The sequence below is a fragment of the Arvicanthis niloticus genome, chromosome 12 (genome assembly GCF_011762505.2).
Source record: "Arvicanthis niloticus isolate mArvNil1 chromosome 12, mArvNil1.pat.X, whole genome shotgun sequence".
In the NCBI taxonomy this organism is placed as follows: domain Eukaryota; kingdom Metazoa; phylum Chordata; class Mammalia; order Rodentia; family Muridae; genus Arvicanthis; species Arvicanthis niloticus.
This window is the reverse complement of record NC_047669.1, coordinates 58,974,720-58,995,657: the sequence shown is the minus strand read 5'-3', so window position 1 is coordinate 58,995,657 and position 20,938 is coordinate 58,974,720. Positions and strand designations below refer to the sequence as shown.

At 42.8% G+C, this 20,938-nt stretch overlaps 1 protein-coding gene across 2 annotated transcripts in view; it reads left to right on the top strand.

The window, feature by feature from the left end:
• Positions 1 to 318: 318 nt before the first annotated feature.
• The window catches only part of Nrip1 (nuclear receptor interacting protein 1), an 82,935-nt gene continuing 62,315 nt past the window's right edge, over positions 319 to 20,938 (top strand). The window contains exons 1-2 of one of the 2 annotated variants that reach the window (XM_034515308.2): positions 319 to 555; positions 20,299 to 20,389. The gene's annotated coding sequence lies outside the window, so the exon portion shown is untranslated. The remainder of the gene's footprint in view (positions 556 to 20,298; positions 20,390 to 20,938) is intronic. The other variant, XM_076943090.1, reaches the window with a different exon arrangement.

The window sequence follows — 20,938 nt, the reverse complement described above, 5'->3', positions numbered from 1 at the left end:
TCTGTCCAGGCGGCTGGCCGGACGGGGCTGGGAAGCCAGGGATCCGGCTCGGGGAGCAAAGCGCCCCCTCCTTCTCCGGGTCCAACCGCGTCCTCTCTGTCTTCAAGGCCGCTCAGCCCCGGACCCCCACCCGGAGCACAAGCGAGGAGGCCTGCAGACGCCGGGTGGGCTCCCCGGCTCCCGCGAGCCGCCGGGTGCGCGCTCGGCCCGGGTGACAATGGGAGGGAGGGGCAGAAAAGGGTTAAGAAACTTGGCTGAAGAGCTGAATGGCGTGGAGCAGCGAGGGGAGGGACCCGGCCGCCGCGAAGTCGGCGGCGGAGGGAGGAGCGCGGCTGCGGCGGGCGGGCGGCGAGCGAGGCGCTCAAAGTCAGCCTCGCAGACATTGCAGCAGAGCCCCGAACTCGGGAGGCGACGGCGACCGCGGCGCAGGCGGAGGACGAGCCGGCCCCAGCCCGCCCGTGCGCAGCGCCCGTGGCCTCGCGCGGCCACAGGGCACGGCTCACCGGGGAAGGAGGGAGCGACGCGGATCGGCGGCCCGGAGCCGAGGCGGCCTCGGTGAGTGGCGATCGCGGCCCGGGCTCCGTGCGGAGCTCGCGGAGCGGACGCCGCGCCGCCCGGGCACGGCCTGGGTGCGCGGCCCGTGGAGGGCGGCGGAGGCCGGGGGAGGCCCGCGGGGAGCGCCGGGGACACGGATCTCGGGGACAGCCCGCCGCCGCGCCCCGCTCCGGCTCTCCCCGGGAACTCGCGGGCCCGGCCGGCGCAGCCGCCAAGTTGTGGAGTTCCCAGCCGCGGGCTCGTCCGTGCCAGCCTTGGCGCGAGGGGCGCAGCCGCCCTGGGTCTTCTGCGCCCGGACCCACGCGGGTGGCCGGGTCGCGGGGGCCCCGGTCGAGCTCGCCCGCCCGCTCGCCCGGCTGCCCCCGTTGGCCCCGAGCCCCGGGCGCTGGCTGCCTTGCCGCTCGGTCCTGCCGCCCAGCGGTGCTCCGGTGGCGCCCGCGCAGCTCCCCGCCTATCGCCGGCGTCTCCCTTGCGCGGTGCTCTCGGATTCCCAGCCGGGAAAAGTGACTCGGAGAAGGGACAGCGCTGAGCCCCAGGCCCGGCCTGCTGGGCACGAGCTCCCCGCCTGCCGAGGGAGGGCGAGGTCCCTTTCACCCGAGGCCTCATCCCAGTTCCCCCAGCATCCGAGAGGGGGTTCACTCGCGTGAGCCTGGTGAAGTCCTGAGAGACCGCTCTTGTCTCTGGTGCCACTGTCCTCCTTACTACTATTGTTGTTAGAGGAAACCCTCTAACGTGCAAACATTCCCCAGACCTTCCCATCCTTTCCAAAGTACTTTCCCAAATTTTAATCAGGAGTTGATATTCAGACTGAAGGAACAAAGGAATCCAGTGTGTTTAAAAGGCGGACAGGCAGTGAGTCTGACACATGTTGATCTCTGAGACATTCCAGGAGTTACTACCTTCCATCATGTCAGTAATTTAATTGGATTCTGGCGGTCGTAAATGAAGAACGGAACGTTAGGTAATTTTACGTTAAAATACTTTTTTTTTTTTTTTAAAAAATTAATAGGTCATTTTTAGTTGGGGGAAAGTCCGGACATTATTAGGTGCAAGAACTTGTAACTCATTTTTTTTGGTGGCACCAGACTGGAGTTTCTCTGCTCATGTAAACTGATTGTGACACTGAGAGAAAACCGTGGAGAGAGAGAGAGAGAGAGAGAGAGAGAGAGAGAGAGAGAGAGAGAGAGAGAGAATGAATAAGAGTCTAAAAGTAAAACAAGATCGGCATGTCTGTCTGTCTGTGTCTGTATATATGAATATATGCCTAAATGATGTGTAGTCTGTATTTCTTGGGTTTTGTAAAACAGGGGCTTCAGTAATTCATTCTTTAAAGTTATGAATTACATTGAACCCGCTTATTAGTGAATCATAGGTTTAGCAAGTGGGCGGCATCTTCCAGATGCAATTATCCCGTGGTTAATCATCAGGTTGCCACCTTTGTCTAAGAGACGGTGAAGTAAGTCGACGTTTTAAACGAACGGTGCTTCAATGTGCATGGCCCCCAAGAGTGGCTGCTGTCCACAGTATGTTGAAATCTTCCACTTCCAAGTGAGTTGCCCTGGTTTTCTTGCCCAGCAGTTTGTTAATGTCCACTACGGTTTAATTGATTCTGGAAGCCTGACTTCAATACCCACAGGAACTTTCTATATAGGACTTGGTTACTATAGACAAAAGAGAGTCAGTAAGGTAGCAGGCAGTACCTGCAGACTGGATACTTACTCCAGCCTGTTTTATACTCTACCACGGAGACTTCTCACCACACTAAGCCTTTCAAGTACAAGGAACATGAAGAAAATATACTTAAAAACTCTAAGGAGGGCAGTTCGGTTGCTGCTTGTGTACAGTTGGGTTCCCTAAAGTACCTTTAAGATAGTTGAAAACCAGGCTTACTGGGTACGAGAAGACTTAGAACCACCAATCTGTGTTTGCAAACTTTGTAGAACTTGAGTTTTTCTGATCGAGATATCCGAAAATATTGTGCGTTAGCAACGGAGAAATGTGTGTGGATGAGGCCAGGGCTTCTCTTGACTCCTCCAGTTTTAAGAGCAAAACACTGTGTTTAAAAAAAAAAAAATAATAATACGTATACCACCACCTAGAGTCTGCTTGTTAGTTTATTGCTCTTGGAGTTTGCTTACGTTGACATGTCCCTTATGGTTACTGTATAGTCAAAACATGATTAAGAAGTTCAGGCTTTCCAAAGGCCATGCGGAGAACAATTATTTAAGTAATGCACAAGCAAGTGCCAATTTAAATAATCCAGGCCACTTTCAGAATCCGAAAATCATGACATATCAACTCAAGTGGGCTAGTCTCCAAAAGATATTAATTTAAAAAAAATTTTTTTTAAGACACCTTCTTTTAGCTTATGCTCCAAGGAGTCTCTGACTGCACAAAGATTTTTCTGTGTTACTAGAGGTTCAAGAAATATTACAAAATAAGTGTTCTCAGTGCCTTTTGAGGTTCTGGGAGGGGGGCGGAACAAAAGCAATGATAAAAAAAATATAGAGGGAGGAGTGTTGCCACTACCAACATTTTAGATGTTGAGAAGGTGAGAGAGAATGTGGTCACTGCATGTGGGGTCAGGTGTTTGAGAACACAGTCAGTGTGACACACAGTGACAACCTGGGCTGCTGGAGGTTTGTGTGCAGTAAAGCAGTCTGTTAAACACAAGGCCTGAGGGAGGCAGCCTCTGCCATGTGGCTTATCACATTGTCCAAGGAGGAAGTAACGCGCCTCCTTTAACCGTGTAGCCTGAAAGATGGCCTCCAAGATCTTTAATTAAATATCAGCCGAACAGAGAGAACTGGAGCACTGCATTAATTCTGTCAGACGTCACTATTTTAGAACATTGAGGACAACTAAAAATGAATTAACTCATATCTGAAAGCAGAGTTTTGAGGAAGGTGACAGATGAGGCAAAATATGTCAGTCTAGTGGAACACATAGGGAGATCAGGATAGATATGCCATCCTTGGCTCTTGAGACAGTTGAGAGAAAAGGAGCTTATTACTAACCACATACATGTCATCGCACACCAGCAGAAGATCATTTTAACTCAGAGTGGCTTAGGACCTAGGAGGTTAAAGGTGTTAGATTTTTTTTTTTTTTGTAAGTCTGAAGATGGCAAGCAACTCCTGTCTTTCCAGAACAGCAATAACACTTTGATGTATGAAGTTAAAAGATCATTCAGCTAAAAATAATGTTTAAGGCATTTAAATTTTAATCAGGAAAAAATTGCTCATTTTAAACTGCAACGAGTCTCTTTTCTCTTTTATGTTTTAAGATTTAGGCTTCCCTGACACAGTTTTTAAAGTGTGGGTTAGTTACTTGGGTTTTCTCTCCACCCCCACTCCCTTCCCCTTCTCCTCTTTTCTCATCCTCCCTCTGTAAAATAAACAAGTTCCATATCCTTAGCCATTTTCCTCCAGTCCATGAGACTGCTTTAACTTGTTGACTTTGCTTTGTTCATGTGGCAGGATGAAGTTTATTCTGTACTTTTCTACCTTTCCTTTCAGGTGACTGAAACGCCCTGATCAATGCGCTTTTCATTTGCCAATGATGCTTTACTCACTCAGGGATGATGGCTGAGGAAAAAGCATTTGCTGTTCTTAGCAAAACCCTGTGTGCCCTTATTATCCAACCGGAGACAACATATTTATTTAAAATATCCTGACTTCTGTTGGAGAGTTAATGAATTGTTTTGAACAGAATTTGTAGGGCCCTTCCTGGATCTGTAAATTGAACTGTTTAGTTGTAGTTTCTCAAGAACCCAGGGATGAGCATGGTCTTTCAGTAATATTTAGATAACAACAGTCAGAAACCTAACACCAGAACAGACTGAGACAGGAGGAAGGTAAAAGCCAGGCTTGTCAGGGGATGAGGCAGCCAGCTGGGTGGAGCTAGGATCTGTGCAGCCATTGGGATGGACAAACAGTGAATGGAGGAAAGAGATCCTGTTTCCCTTTCCTGTTTGCATCTGATGCTGAAACGAGGGCTGGAACTTCTGATGGTAACGGATTCCCTTTTATGAGGCCAGCAATATTATATAAATAGTGATTGTTCGAGAGAATGAAAATGACAAGTCCTCCATTTGTGCAGATTCACATTTGGTTGTCGAATGTTCTTCAAGTGTATCTGAAGAGGAAGGTCAAAATTGGGCACCAGAATGGAACCAGGAGCTCGGTCCTTGGGAGACAATGAATATCATTTCCCTTTTCGTTCATCTGTTCTTTTATAAGGGCTGGAGTTCTATTAAGTCTTCCTGTAGAGATGGGAAACTGAGTTCTGAGGTTTGGATGGTGACATGGAGGTCTTTTAACAGAAAGACTCTCATGATGGAGAAGGCTGCACGTAACTGACTACAGGAAGAGGGCTTTAAGTATATTGTCTGGTTATCCAAGGGGGAATGGACAGCAGAGAGACCAGAGATCTCACCAGGGTTTCCTTACAAATACTGATGTCATTTTTTTTCTTTTTCATTATTGACCTTTAATGTTCAATCTGTATGTATACTGAGTGTGTAGAAATTCTAAAAGTTAAGTCGCAGTTTATTACAGACAAAACTTTTGTTTTGCTATGGGAATAAAAAATAAGTTTTAAGTTTTTCGTGATGAAAACTGGTATGTGAACTACTAGGAAGTTAAGTCATTTTTTTTGTTATATATACAGAATATATATATATATTCTGTATCGTGGGCCTTGATAATGTAGTTGACCCCCCGCCACACACACACTTTCTTGCAGACATGTCAAACAAAACGTTATAAATCTTGTGGTGTTATTGATCATTAACTTGCCTTAAACAGGACAATTTTTGTTAGGTTCACACAGTGGCGAAAAGGTGTGGACTTTTTAAAAAACCATGGTTCATTTTACAATGTATATGGGGATTTTGAATCATGCTAGGGGTGAATGTTTAGCCTAGAACCCTAGGAGCGCACTATAGAGAGAAGCAAGCCTTCAGAGTTCAGAAGGCTGGCAACCGCGAGTAACAAGAAAGAAGTTACTTGGGTTCTGAAGAGGAAAGCATACTTTCTGTAGGCTAAAAAAAAAAAAAAAAAATAATTTGTAATGTTATGCTAGTTTTGAAGATAGATTATTCTTGAAGATAATCACATGGATAATTAGAAGTTATGAGTCATCCGTTTGTTTGTTTTGGCTGAAGTAAGGGTAAGCAAAGCAGCAGCTTACACAGGCTGGAAAGGTGATTGGGACATCTGTATATCCATCACTTCTCTCCTTTCCTTCAATCTTCCTTTGTCTTTCAATTAACATGACTGGGGCCCTCCTAGGATTTTTGTCAAGACACTTGGCAATAGAATTAGCATGTGATAAGTGAATAGTTGTCATTGAAATCTTCACCTGTCAGGGTTTCCTCTCCCTCAGAGTTTTCACTTCCCACAAGTGGAATTCCCGCAGCTAGGAATTAAAAGTTCCAGTTTAAAACCCACCTCTTGTTGTTCAAATACACTTCCGGGTGGAAGGAAACTATGGGTTTGTTTGCCTTCAGTTTTGAGCGATGAGCCCAGACTTTCCACAAACATAGATTTCGAAGCCTGCTGCTAAGCCTCCAGCCTCAGTTTCCCATCCACGCAGATGAGGAAGACTGGCAGCCTCATGCACTGTTTACTGAGAGCTTAGTGCAAACAACTCTCTAGCCTGACTCTAGTTTTCTAATTAAGAAAGCCTGTTTAATGATAGGCAGGGCTATTCCTTTTGAAGCCTGCACTTTCTATCTTCTGTAAAGGATTGTGGGCAACTCCCGGAGCTAAGGAGTTGCCAGCTTGTATGAGTAGTTTGCTTTGAGTATTTTGCTTCATGTTTTTTTTTATCAGCTTCTCGAAGGTACGGACATAGGGCCAATTACCCTTAGAATAAAGGCAGTGGGATCGCTGATAGTAACTATAATATGCTTGCATATGGTGGCTAAGCTGGCTGCTTGTGGTTATGACCTTTTAATTGTTGAATTGGCATAGACATAACAGGTGACCGTGTTAAATATCACTTGACCATGTTAAATATCACTTCATTAAAAATGTCAGATGCCAATTTAGCGTTATAAGAGTGAGGTGAGGGGATTAAGCCTTGATACAAGCTTTAAGTGAGAATAAATACTAATCCGGTTTCCATGTGGGCTAGAACTGGATACAAACTGTTACGATCAAAATTTGAGATTTGGGAGTTCTGTACAAAATGGGACTTTCTCTAGGAATTGAGAGAGATGGCTCTTTGAGTATGTGTGTGAGTGTGTGTGTGAGTGTGTGTGTGTGTGTGTGTGTGTGTGTGTGTGTGTGTTGTTGAGGATAGAACCCAGGGCCTTGTGCATGGTAGGCTTATATGCGCTCTACAACTGAAGGACACCTGCAGCCCAGAGATGATATGTTTAAGCAACGAATGGTAACTCTAATGGGAAAAGCAAAGTTTTAAGTTCTCGATTTCTGAAATTTGAGTTTTTAGTAATCTAATCATTAGAGAGGATTTATACACTGGAAAGGAAACAACATCAGGATGGAAGGACAGAAGAAAAAACATTGGGAGACGTTGGAAAACTCCAAATGCATTCATGACCTTTTCCATGTTTACCCAGAAGGATCCTTCACGCAAAGGGTCGCACAGGACAGGGTAGAGTTTGGTTTTGTTTTTTGTTTTTGTTTTTGTTTTTTTTTTCCGAAAGGACATTAAAAATAGTACTTCCGCTTTTTCACTCTACTTTCTTTCTTTTGTGTAGCGTCTTCTCCTAAATCTGTTCACGGTTCTGGTAAAAGGGAAGTTTGTTTGTAGAGGTCGGATGTGACTTTAAATTCCGAGGTTCTGCTGTTGTATGTTAGTATAGTTGTTCGTGATTTCAAACTGGTGCTTTTAGAGAAGTGGAGATGACTGGGGGAAGACTTGGCCTGCACAGAAGTCACACTGGTATGAGTCTTCTACTGTTTTGCCCCCTCTGTCCGCCCAGCAGGAGGAGCAGGAGCAGAGGAAAGAAAGGGAACTCATCCTGAGGAGGCACCTGCATGTGCCTGGTGCTGTTCTGGCCAGCTCACATGCATTTTTCTCTTTTAATTCTTTTAACTACCCCCCACCCCGCCCCATCCCCCAAGAGACATGTAAATATTATTTCCTCTAGTTTACAGATACAGAAACCCAGCCACTGAGTTAGTTGCCAGCGTCACTTGCCTGAGGTCACACAGCTAATTTCATTTTCCATGAGAATATGCCATCTTTGGAAAAAGAAACTAACTGCCAGCTGACTTTCAGGAAGCCATAAGGAAACCCTGCTCTCCTACCTGATAGCCACAGAAGCCAGGATGCAAGGACAAGCCTCCCAGGCTGATGCTCACAGCCTGGTTTCTCTGGGAAGGCCTCTCTTTCATAGTTCCCTCAGCTGCCTACTCTTAACCAGAGGGAAATTTAGTTCCCAAGGGCAACTGGCCACTTTTCCCCAAACTTAGTCCCCAAGGGCACTCTCCTGCCAGTGCTAGCTCTTGTGAAGTGTACCACAGAATTACTGCAGTGTTCTTCAAGGCGATGAATGCCGCTGTGTTGTCTGATATAATTCATTAAAATAGCCTGTCATGGTCTTAATCTTGGTGTTCCCAAGGCTAACTGTGTTTGTCCACTTCAGAGGGCTGCTGGAGCCAGAGTGCCAGAGCCTTCCAGTTAAAAAATCGCTACTCTTAACTATCCTTAATGTGATTTTTTTTTTTGGGGGGGGTTTGTTTTTACTACCCTTTCCTCATCTACAGTAGTTTTCTTAAAGACTGTGACATGTTACTAAAGTAGTCTCCGAGCTCCAAACAGGTAATAGTTAAGGCATTTGCGAGTTTACTGAAAGGAGAGAGATAAGGAAGAGTTGGCTTCATTTGGGCCATAGACCTTGCTGAGAAGAGAGCTGTTAGTTAGGAGGCTTGCAGCACAGAGTACATTTTTAAGTACATACCAGCCATGTGCACTTTTATTGTTGAGGCCATGAGGAAGGGAGTTATAAACCTCTCCACCACCACCACCCCCCTTTTTTTTACTTTACTCATTTAAAATTTATGGAATGTTGAACCCCAAACCACTCTAACTGAGTGGCTCCTCAGACACAGAGAGGTACAAGTTAAAACTATATTGCAGACATAGAATGAGACAGAGAGTGGATATACATAATATTTTGTAGTGTGCTTTGGATGTCGAGTTTGTCAGTAAACATTGGGACATTTAGGATTCCCATAAAAGCTGCAAGAGAATGTTTTGGTTCTATCTTTTATTAAGAGGATAGATATTTTTATTGTAGCTAAATAAGAAAAGAGAGTTTCAAAATGAGCAGCCTGGGGACGAAAATCTTCTGTCTCAGATTAAGGATTCTCTAACCCTCCCATGCCTTTACTGAATTCACTGAAATAGACAGAATCTATGCCATAGCAAACAGGGTTGGGCTGAGAGGTTTTATTTGACCCTCTGGTGCTGTCTTAGTCTCCACATGCTTTGTACCCCTGAGGCAAAACCCAAGGCCTTGCATAGCTCTGGGGCTGGGGAGGTCCCAAACTCCCATTTGTACCAGTACTGAATTTTGAATCTTCACAATTGAAATAATGGCCTGGTATATCTTCAAGTCAGAAGAGGGCCTGATAGAAAGCTGTTGGACGAGAGACCATCTTGTATATTGTATGGATGTATCACCTGTCAATAATCTGACGGCCTATGGCTTAGGCGGGGAATAGATGGCCTATGGTTTAGGTGGGACATCTCAGAGGAGAATTTTGGGATAGAGCCAAGAGCAGGGGTTAGGGGGAGCCTTGGGAAAGCTGAGAGGAGAAGGAAGCATGGTACCTGAGTACAGGTAACCAGCCTTCGTGTGGCAAAACGTAGGTTAAAATAATTAGCTTATTTTACTTATGATTCAGTCAGAGTAGAGCCTAGCTATATGGTCAAGGCATTTGTAAATAAATTCTGAGTCTGAGACTTATTTCTGAGAGCGTGGGGCTGGGAAGAAAACCTGGAACAAACTCCAGCAAGCTGTGGATGGGGTAGGTTAGGCACACTGTGTGTGGGGTCTGGCCTAGCTGTGGATGGGTAGGTTAGGCACACTGTGTGAGGTCTGGCCTAGCTGTGGATGGGTAGGTTAGGCACACTGTGTGGGGTCTGGCCTAGCTGTGGATGGGTAGGTTAGGCACACTGTGTGTGGGGTCTGGCCTAGCTGTGGAGGGGTAGGTTAGGCACACTGTGTGGGGTCTGGCCTAGCTGTGGATGGGTAGGTTAGGCACACTGTGTGTGGGGTCTGGCCTAGCTGTGGATGGGTAGGTTAGGCACACTGTGTGGGGTCTGGCCTAGCTGTGGATGGGTAGGTTAGGCACACTGTGTGTGGGGTCTGGCCTAGCTGTGGAGGGGTAGGTTAGGCACACTGTGTGGGGTCTGGTCTGCTTCCTCTTTAGTACAAGCATTCAAGTCTACTTGCTCCCTCAGAATGATTTCTTTCCCCTCCATCCTAATCCTTTCTCTTTCATATTGGCCTGCCTTTACTTTTCGAATTTCTTATCTACCCACCCCAAGCGACCCAGGGGATACAATGGAGCCACCCATTTCTGAATCTGTTAATACTTTTTGTCATCGTTAAACGTGAACATTTTCCAAAAGGAGGAACTGAGCCTGTACGGATTTAACTGTAAAGACTATGTAGTTGCTGATTGGGTAGACCCAGGATGACAACTCAGTGTGTTGCTTTAAGTCTGTTTCTGTATGGGGCTTCTTGATACGGAAGGGAAGACGATCATGACTGGGTAGGAGAGATTTGTAATCTCCCCTCAGTGCTGGGTCCTGAGGGCAAGTGGTGGCCAGGTACATCTTTGTAGCCTTAGGACTTCGTTTTTGGGGGTCTTCACCGCAGCCTTGGATTCTTTTCATAGTTCTCTGACTTGGATATAATTGCAGGCCTTTCTGTAGTATAGATATGTGTGCGTTCGCGCAGAGACTTTGTTTTGTGTCTTCAGACCTTTTCTGTTCTGTTTAATTAGCGACCCGGTTGAGGTTTTCTGTTCTTTCTTCCTTCCAAAGTAGCTTGTCTATCGATGCCATCAAGTCTTTTTTTTTTTTTTTTTTAGGAAGTTTGGTGAGACTTCAGGGAGTGGCTTCTGTGATGTGTCTAAGTGACAGTGGGCGAAAGAGTTCAGAAGCACTCTGAAGCCCCTCACGTGTGTTTTTTCTCTCTTATACACTGTTATGTATTCACCGATCCCAAGAGCCCCATTTGTCTGCTGTCTCGTCTCAGTAGACAGTAAACTTCATGCATGCTCATTGTTAGATTGTTAGTGCCTTAGGACCTGCCACAGAGGAGACTGTCCAGTCCAGGAATATTTGTTGACTAGAATATTGCACCAATCTCAATCTTTGGTTCATGACATTTGATTATGAAGAACTTATGAATCATACCTGTTCTACGTTTGTCTATTTAAATTAGCACTTCTAAAAGGAATAATATTGTACGCTTAGATATGTCATCTTTTCAGTTGTATTAGTTATGGGAGAGAAAAACGAACATAACTGTTAGTGACGTAATTGACAGTTGAAATGAGAATGTGCGTTATAATAAATATTAAATGTCTTCAAATTATACAAATTAGATTAGAAAATATGTTTAGCAAAATCTGTGGACAACATTAAATTTCTTTCATGTTTATTTTTAAGGAAGTGAAACAGTATTTCTAGGTCTTTTAAGAAGTTTCCTTTGTTCACTTCTAGTAGTTTAAAGGGACTGTTTAATCCTGTGGAATTGACTGTTTTGGAAGATGGATGCATCTGTAAAACACATCTTAAAATTTTATTTCTAGCCAGATGCGGTGATGCAAGGGACCCAGAGCAGGTGGAACTTCTGTGAGTTTTAGGCCAGCCTGGTCTACAGAGTCAGTTCAAGGAGAAAGAGGGAGGTAGGGAGGAAGTGGGGGAGACCCTATCTCAAGCAAAACCAACAAACCAACCAATCAAACAAACAAACACCTAACAAACTTTATTTATAGACTTAATTTTAAGGGTGAAAATGTGGTTTTCTGTCAGTGGGACAGTATTTACTTTTTCTTTTTCTTTCTTTTTGGTTTTGAGGCAGGGTTTCCTTGTGTAGCTCTGGCTGTCCTGGAACTACCTGTGTATACCAGGCTGCCCTCAAACTCAGAAATATGACTATCTCTGTCAACTGAATACAGAGATTAAAGGCATGGCCACCACACCTGGAAAATTTTGGTTTGTAATAGTCTTACAAACTTAACATATCAAGAATAGTTGATGACCCAAAACCTGGTACATTGTAGGATGTCAGTAGCATCCAATTGTTTTAAGACAGGTCTGCTCTTCTCTGGACATGAATCCTGTTACGATATAGTGTCGTTGTATGACTGATAATTAATAACTGCTGATTGGAGGCAGAAAATAAAATTATATGGAAATGAAGTTCAGATATATCTAGCCGCTGAGAGATTTAGTTTCAAATGCTAAATAAAACATATATATTATCTAGGTATGTACATATTTTTAAAACGTATATTGTTACTAGCTTTGGTCTTTAACAAATGTTCTGAAAATGACTTTAACATAGGTTTATGTTTTTTGAAGACAAGGTTTTTTTGAAAACCATTTATTTGTGTTTGTCTGTGTGTGTGTGTGTGTGTGTGTGTGGTGTGTGTGTCTATGTGTGTCTGTGTGTGGGGTATGTGTGTATCTCTGTGTGTGTCTGTGTGTGTCTGTGTGTGTGTGGCGCACACACCCGACTGCCTGCCAACATGTCAGGGCACACTTATGATGCTTGGTATTCTTCCACTACTTCGGTTCCAGGGTTGAACTCAGGTCATCTGGCTTGGCAATACATGCTGCTACCTGCTGAGCAATCTCACCAGCCCACAACAAAGTTTTTAGTGGACATAACTTCACCTGTACCTGGCTATGACTGTCAGGTGTTTCTTGAGTTTGGTCAGTTATTCATCCACAAGCTTCACATTTTATTCCTTCTGGCATATTCCTCCCAGGAATGCCCCCAAATTCCTTTCTCTGAAGACATTGTTTTAATAACATGAATATATTCCCTGATTATTTTTCCCTTTTACAACTCCCTCCCTTCATAGTAGAATTATTAGTTGGCTTGCACACATCTAAATGGTACTGCTTTTGCAGACATACCTGTTCCATTTAATAGTAGCTTACCTTAAACCTGTGAGGTTGAGAATTAGAAGTAGTTAAGAATATTAATAAAGAAATAAGTTTTAAAATAGGTCCTTTTGGCAGCAAACAAAATGATAAAGTCTTATTTAGACCCTCTGAAAGGGTAAAGCTAAGTTATATTTAGTTTTATTCATGGTTATGCATGTATGTCTGTGTGAGTTTATCTGCACCATACATGAAGATACCTGTGAGCCAGGTGGCTTCAGATCCCCAGAGTTGCATTTACTGCAGTTTGTGAGCTTGAACTATTAGATGCGGGGCTGGGACCAGAACTTGGGTCCTTTTCATAAGCAGGTTTAACCACTGAGTCATCTCTCGAGCCGCACAAAACTAAACTCAACATGCCTTTTATCTTAGTTGCTATAGATATTTAAAAATTTATGGCATTGATTGTGTTTTAATTGTTATGTTACAGTGAAAGCAATAAAGGTTTTTTTTTTTTTTTTTTTTTTTTTTTTTTTTTTTTTTTTTTTTTTTTAGTAGTGGTGTGAGGTCTATGGAAGGAGAATGAATAACAGATTCCTATGTATAAAATAAAACAAGCATGCCAATTTGGATTGCTTTTGATTTATCCTGCTGTGGAGTTTTTAACATTTCTTGGTTCTGATTTTTGAGATTCTTGTAACTGAACAGAAATCCACTTTTACATGCGTAGAAAAGATCTATTCAGACAGATGTACGAGTGGTGTGTTTGTCTGGCAGCGCTGCATTCTGTAGCTCACATTATTGGCTCAATTGAACTTGTCAATAAAACATTAGAGAGACATTACCTGTGTGCATATTACCTCTGGGATGTCGCAGTACTTGACAGTCCTCGGTGGCCATGGCGATACTGTTTCTAAAAGGCAAAAGAGGTGAGCACGGAAGAGGAGGAAGTCTTGGAGGAGAAAGGAAACATCACTTCTAAACTATACTGAAGTTGTGGTTTATTGTGTTTCAGGAATATCTATCCATCCATCCATACACACACAACCATCAATCCATCCAACCATCCATCCATCTATCCATCCATCCATCATCTATCTATGACATATCCTAAAAGATACTTAAAAGTAAAATTGTATTCCTAATATTGTAATACTAACCATGGTAGTTTAGCTGTTAATCGCAGACACCCTGGTGTTTGATAGCCGTGGCCGAGCTATGGAATGGGTGAGTCATTTAATGTCTTTCAGATTGTTCCTTTTATAAAATAAGAGGGTTGGTTGAGAACAGCAATGGGGTTCTTCTCAACTCTGTAAAAATCAGCATGGCTTCAGAATGGAACTGGATTTTTTTTTTCCTTTTTAAATGCATTGAGTATCAAGGTGCCCAGAACCTAAAGTTAGGATGATGCCCCTTATGGTTTTTGGAGCTTGGCATTTAATATTTTACAGCAAAGTTTTTAGTGTAACATAATTGAACTTGTACTGGATAGGGTTAATAGGCTGGAACAAAAGGTCAAAGCATAAGGCATTAGGCTTAATTAAGGGCTAGCAGGAGTGGCAGGGCAGTGCGAGAGTTAAATGGGTCTCCCACAGACTAATGTCGGTTACAGTGCAACCATGCCTCAGCCTAAGCAAAGGGCTCCAGTGATTAGCAGTTTGACATGCCAGACACTTCTGGCCAATCCCATCTGATTTAGAGGTTAAAAAAGCACACCTTTATGAGCTGATGGATTGATTTGTGTGCCCGTCTGGGAAAGATTAGAAGTCCAAGGCCGATGCTGTAAATGTCAGTTATGGAAGATTGTACTCTCTTGGTTGGCTCATTCTTTTAACCGTCGACTGTTTTATAATGGGGGATAACTGCTGTTTATGGAGCTGAATGCAAAAGGGGTGGGTGAGCAGGTAAGGTAGGAACGGGAGTGTTTCCTAGACGAAGTTACGATGTAACATATTCCGGAGCAGGTGTGTCTAACTGTATGGAGTTCTCTGGGCCTCTCCTTTACAGTCGGCGGTGCAGTTTTCTCTTGTGTTAACCTCTAGGATTTCCTTTTGCTTACAGAATTGATAGGCGTCTTTACTTAGGCACCCCTTTTGCAAGCAGAAGAATGGTTTATCTTCATATCATTACACGTGTTTTACAAGGTGGAGAAAGAAATAAAAGGAGTCTCCATAGTCCTGCGCGCGCGCGTGCGCGCGCGCACACACACACACACACACACACACACACACACACACACACTATTCTTTGTTAGGAATGTATAGACACAGAAATGAGAAAGTCACTTAGAAAAAGAAGTTACTGTGCTCAATTCTTCTCAGAACATGTCAGGTCAGGACATAGTGATGTGGAGAGCACCAGTGTTGCCAAGAGACCCCAGGAGGAGCTAAGGAAGAGACCGGGCTGGCGTTTCCATGGGACAAGCATTGAAGGGCTGGGCAGGATGAGCAAGTTTTAAGACTAGGTAGTCTTAAATGGCTACATAGTACTAATGATGCACATCTTATATATAACAATATGATAGCTGATATTACATAGTTGCTTTCAATTAGCTGTGGATATATAACTGATATACAGGAATAATCTTAGTTTGCTTCAATGGTGTAAAGCAAGCAGAAAAATATTGCTTGTGGGCCACATGGAGGGGGTGGGATTTTGATTGATCATTGTGCTTGTCAGAGCACAGTGGCATCGTGTCCCTTGCTGTTCCAAGGGGTCTTTCAGATAAAAGAGGATATTAAGATGTTGGAACACCGTGATCTACAGGAAAGTAAAAGTAAAGCATGTGAGCCCCATGCATGCACGCATTGTGGGTGGAGTTTCTCCAGTCATCTAAGAATGAGATGCAGGATCTGCTTGTGTTCCTTCTCTCTGCAGAGGCCGGCCAGAACTTCAGTTTAACTGTGTTATAGGCCCAGCCCGCTTCGACCGATTCATTCCCACAAGGAACACAGTCGAATACATATTTAATATTACATTTCTAAATATCCAGTACCATGAGATCACCTTTCCTTGTATTCATCTTCATTTTCTGTGATTTTTTTTCCAGAAAACTATGGTATACAGTTAATATAGTTGATTTCCAGTCTAAGGTTATCGTATTATTTAACAATAGATGGAAGTTAAATTGCGATTAGAAAACTTGGCATTTACGTGTTCTAATGTCTAAGGAATGGAAAAATCCTGACTTTTTATGGACATTTTAGAACTTAAAGTAATATCCTAGTCGATTTCCTAAGGAGGTTAAGTCGCTGTCAGTGAGGTGGGCTTTGAAGAAGTGTGGAGAGAAACAATGTGGCCCTTTCTATCAAAAAACAAATATGCCATCAGAGGTGTTAGTTCAAATAAAAAAATGTAGCAAAGTCCACTGGAAGCGGTGCTGGGAGTATAACCTCAGCTTCCTACTCCTTCTGATAATAAAAATATGGGCCAGAATTTCCTCTTATAAAGCTAAAAATTGACCTTGAATTGTAGTTCAAAACGAAGCTCCTCCAAAGTGAATTAATTTGTAGATACAAATAAAGCCTTTTAATTTATTACTTTAAAAGGACACAGTGGGTGTAGGGAGAAGGTTCAGTCAGTGAGGTGCTAGCCTAGCCTTGTAAGCAAGAGGACAGGGAATTCCATCCTCAGAACCCGCAGTCACAACACTTGCGTGGTGGAGACAGGTCCCAGCTAGATCTGCAGGATGGATTGGTAAGCTCCGCATTCACGGAGAACCTCTGTCTCCGAGCACATGATGGACACCCGGCATCAGCCTCTGGCCTCCACACACATGAGCAAACAAAAGAGAAAGGTTAAATATGGGATCTCGTGGTATTGGAGTGTATTTAGACATGTCACAGGAAGTGTGCACGCATCCACGTTCTTCGTAGAGAAGGATAGGTTGAAGTGGGCCGTGCCATTGGAGGTGTTAGTTCAAATGGAAAACTGAAGGGAAGATCATTGGAAGAAGTGCTGCTGGGAGTTTGGGTTCAGCCTCATTCTCCTTCTGATAATAAAAAAATGAGCGAGAATGTCCTCTTATAAAGCTAAAATTTTTGCACTTCTCTACAGAGAGAGAAGGTGAAGGAGCCCAGCTTTTGTAGTGTCATTTCTCCTTCCCTAAGTCATTTTTAAATTGCAAAATGTTGGCTGAGGTGGCATAGTGTCAAACGGTTTGATTAGTAAATTAAATATAGGAGATTTCCCTAGTTTAACAGAGAGAAGCATTTTGGGACAATTTTCTGGGATAGTACATTAAACCCCAAACAAAACAAGCAAGTGTTTGATGCTTTATGTTGGTGCTAATATATATATATTATATTATATATCATATATATATGATATATATGTGACATGTATGTATGATATATAAGATATATTATATCCACAGATATAGATATAAAACAATCTAATATATAATATTGTGTACATATATATTAGTATTTTACAGCCCATCCGTGTAGTTTCCTTTCTTTTCTTTAGGTAAATTAAAGTGTTGTGATATCTAATTTATTTTAGGCTTGCATTTTATTCGGGTAGAGGACCTGTTTGATAGAGTTGTTGTTTCAGTGTATCTTGATATGTTTTGGCATTTTGAAGAGTATTTTTTGTGCCCTGTCATTTATGGTCGTGGATTTCTTTCAACCTATGGTATTTCCTTTCTTTTATTCATGCAGTATGATTGGACCCGAGACATTGGAAGCACGGTCCTCTAGCCAGTTAGTGGAACGTATGCTTGTTCCACTTATTAAAAATGAAACAGAAACTCTTGGCTTTTTTCTTTTTACACTGGAGATGGAAAAATCTTGTGCATGTTATGTAAGAACTCCACCACCGACCTACAGTCTCAGCCTCATAGATCTTTTTGTTAAGGAGGAAAGAAAATCGTAATTAAAATATAACTACATCAGTTCCCCCTACCTTTCCCAACCCCTCCCACGTAACCCCTATTTGCCCCCATCCAATTTTCTGGCCTGTTTTCCTCTAGTAGTTATCATTAAATAGGTAGCTGAATGCAAATCATATATAAAAACAACCTGACAAGTCCCTTTACTATTCTTGTGAGAAGATTTTTTTCTCCTGTTCTCTCATTCTTAGCCTCTCTGTTGTAGTTATCTGTAGTTCTGTGTCTATGCGTAGGGCCCTGTAAGATTTCCTTAGTCCCCCTCCCCCATGCTTGCATGTTTATAGGTGGTGTCATTGTCCAGACCTTGTTTACGCAGCCATATTGTTGAGGATTCATGGGTGAAGTCTCCCAGTTGTTTCTGTCAGATACAATCTCACAGAGGACTTCCTGTTCTCTGGCTTTTATAATCTTTGTGCTCCCCTCCTCCGTAATGTTCCTTGACCCTTAGGTAAGGGAGTTGTGTTGTATATATATCAATTAGGAAAACAATTATAAATAAAGGGTGTTGTATACATTTGAAGAGTTAGGATTTTAATATACATAACTTTTAATGACTTTTAATGACTTTTATGGATTATTTTTAGCTTCCAGAAATCATACTAGCTGTATTATATATTTTGATTTTTTTAATGCTGCTAAAGTATATGGAATTATTCTTTACCTCAATTTTAAGCGGATAAATTTTAGTACGAGAGCCAGAGTATGTGATGGACTTATTCAAACATATTGTTTTGTATATGATTGTAAAATCAGTATATGTGTGTGTGCATGATGCACAGATGTGTGCACCTGTTGATTGCATTAAGCTTTGATGTCTCCTAACTTGGGTGGAGGAGGTGCTTCCACGCGCTTTTCAGTGGATCATTTCTCCTAGGTGAATTCCGCACATCCTACTTTTCGAGTTCTGTGACCTTGCAGTCATGACTTCAGCCCAGAATAGTTTCAAAGTCATGTAAATGAATGCAATTAAGGTATTGCTTATCATCATACGTAGTTCAGATGGAACCTTACTGGATAGAGAGGTTTGTTTGCCTCATGAGGAAGGTCGGAATAAGGTTAGATTTTATTACATAAAATGATACAGGGATGTTTTTATTAAGCTGATGAAACAAATGTCATAATAGAGAAATCGTAATGTTTTTCTCTTCTAATTATCTGAATGTCTTCTTCATTTTTTCTTTTTCTTAGTTTAGTTTTCTTTGCTTGACTGTTTCTCTGTAGTAAATAACACTTTAAAGGAGATGCCTTTTGTCTACTGGTAAAACCTTGGGACATCATATTCAGTTGTAATTCTAGGTGTAGTGACTAACTCACCTGAACTGACACCTTGGCTGTTGGTGGGAGGTGGCTCTGGGCTTGCTAGTGTACATCCTTAGAAGACTTGTGATGTGCCAATTACCAGGCAGGTGGCACAGGACTTCTAAACTGTAGGAAAGACAGTCCCACCACACAGGTAGACCTATTGTCTGTGGGATAGACAGACCACGAAAGTAGACACTGGAGGCTGTACAGAGAAAGAACTGAAAGTGGGACTGTGTGGATATAAAGCAATTAAAAGAAAAGTACCATTCTCTTTCCTTCTGTGATATTTCAAAGTATGTTGTGTTCATTGATTCGGGATCTAAAGCTCATGTTTACTTAACAGCTATGTACTGAGAGTCAGCTAGATGCTGTTGCAACAGACATGACAGAGACTTGGGGAATATAAAAGAAAAATGAATGGCTCCCAGTCACAGTGAGAACAATAGACACAGAGAACATTACCCAGAGATGTAGTGTTACAAGCCTGCTTGGTTAGCATGGGGGAAGTACCATGCCAAGAAATCTGGTATCTGTGTAAGGAGACTGAAAGATCCTTGGAAAATGAAGGTGAACTAGCTGCTTCATTTTGTAGGTTTGTATTTTGGTTTATAGATTTTTTTGTAATGTTACGATCCTGGAAAACTTATCCTAAGTTATGGATGTTATGGATTAGACATTGAGGAAGCCAACAGTGTAAACTCTGAGCGTCCAGTGGAACAGTGCTGTACTGAGATCAGGGTCTATCCATTATACCTTCCCTAGCATGGCTGACTGTACCATTGGCCCATTGATCAGCATAACCATTAACAGTCCATGTTGGCCAAATGTATTCATCCACCAAGCATATTCATTGTAGCCTTTGGGATTCCCGCATCCCAAGATGGTTAAATACTTATTGATAGGGCCACAATATCCTAACTCCTTGTAAGAGCAGGGGTGGGGGGGGGGCTCAGTTGTGTGGTTCTTGAATTGAGAGAAGGGGACAGTTTGTGGTTTCAAAAGTTTGGACACACCACCAACCTTTTCCTTGTCTCTGCCACTCTGAGCTGAGGATGGTTCTAATTCTGAGTTTAACTTTCTCTTCCTACTGGGTGAGAAGCAGCTAGGTGTTTCAAACCCTTCCATGAATATCAAAGACTTCTAATGTGTTTTTCCCCAGAAACTCATCTCTATCCTAGCAAGGGATAGTCTACTGTTAGCATGAAGACAGGTGTCTAAGTAATTCTATAGCATAAGTGGTTTCACTAGACGCGGTCAGGAGCCACGGTCAAGGGAAGCGTGCCTACATGAGATTCTCTCAAAATACATTCATCTGTCGCTTCTGTGAGGTAGCTTTAGTCCACGGTTAATACTTTAGTCCATGGTTAATACTCCCATTTCAAACACATTATTGAAACAATTTCACAAACTCACAGTAACACGTATCTCTCTCTTGCTTTCAGAAAGCGTGGATTGTGAGCGGTTGCAGACCTGTTCTCAGGACCCTCCCCCCCCCCTTTTTTTTTTAACATCTGGGAGAAACACATCCAAAAGGTACTGATTGTACTTTGTCTCATTGCTCCATTTCTAAATTACTTATAGTCGATTCTTTCAGGGAAAGGACCATGAGACTGCTTTATTCTGTTATTCTCCTTTAACTTTCATCTGTTGACAAACTAGCTTGACGTTGGTCCCAGTCTATCCTCTCGAGACACATTATCTCTTGGCTTGTTGTGAGGCATGGTGGCACGTTATGGTGGCCAGGGATATGGTGGAACAAAACCTCTGAAATCTTTATGAACAAGGTGCAAGCCGGAGGTGGAGGTGGGGGTTGAGGGAATGGGAACGGAAACAAGATACACCATTGGGAGGTGTAGGGGTAGCATGCTACTTGTAACTAGGCCCAACCTACTAGTTACCTATCCACTTGTATATTCATCAGAGGTTCAATCCATTGATGTAGCCAATGCCCTCCTGATCCTGTTCCTTTTCAGTAAGCCTGGAGAGCTGCACCAAGCCTTTATAAGTGAGCCTTCTTGGGGACCACTTCAAAGCTAAACCCCAATGGAAAGGTTTCCTTCTTAATGTCCTGTTTCATATGTT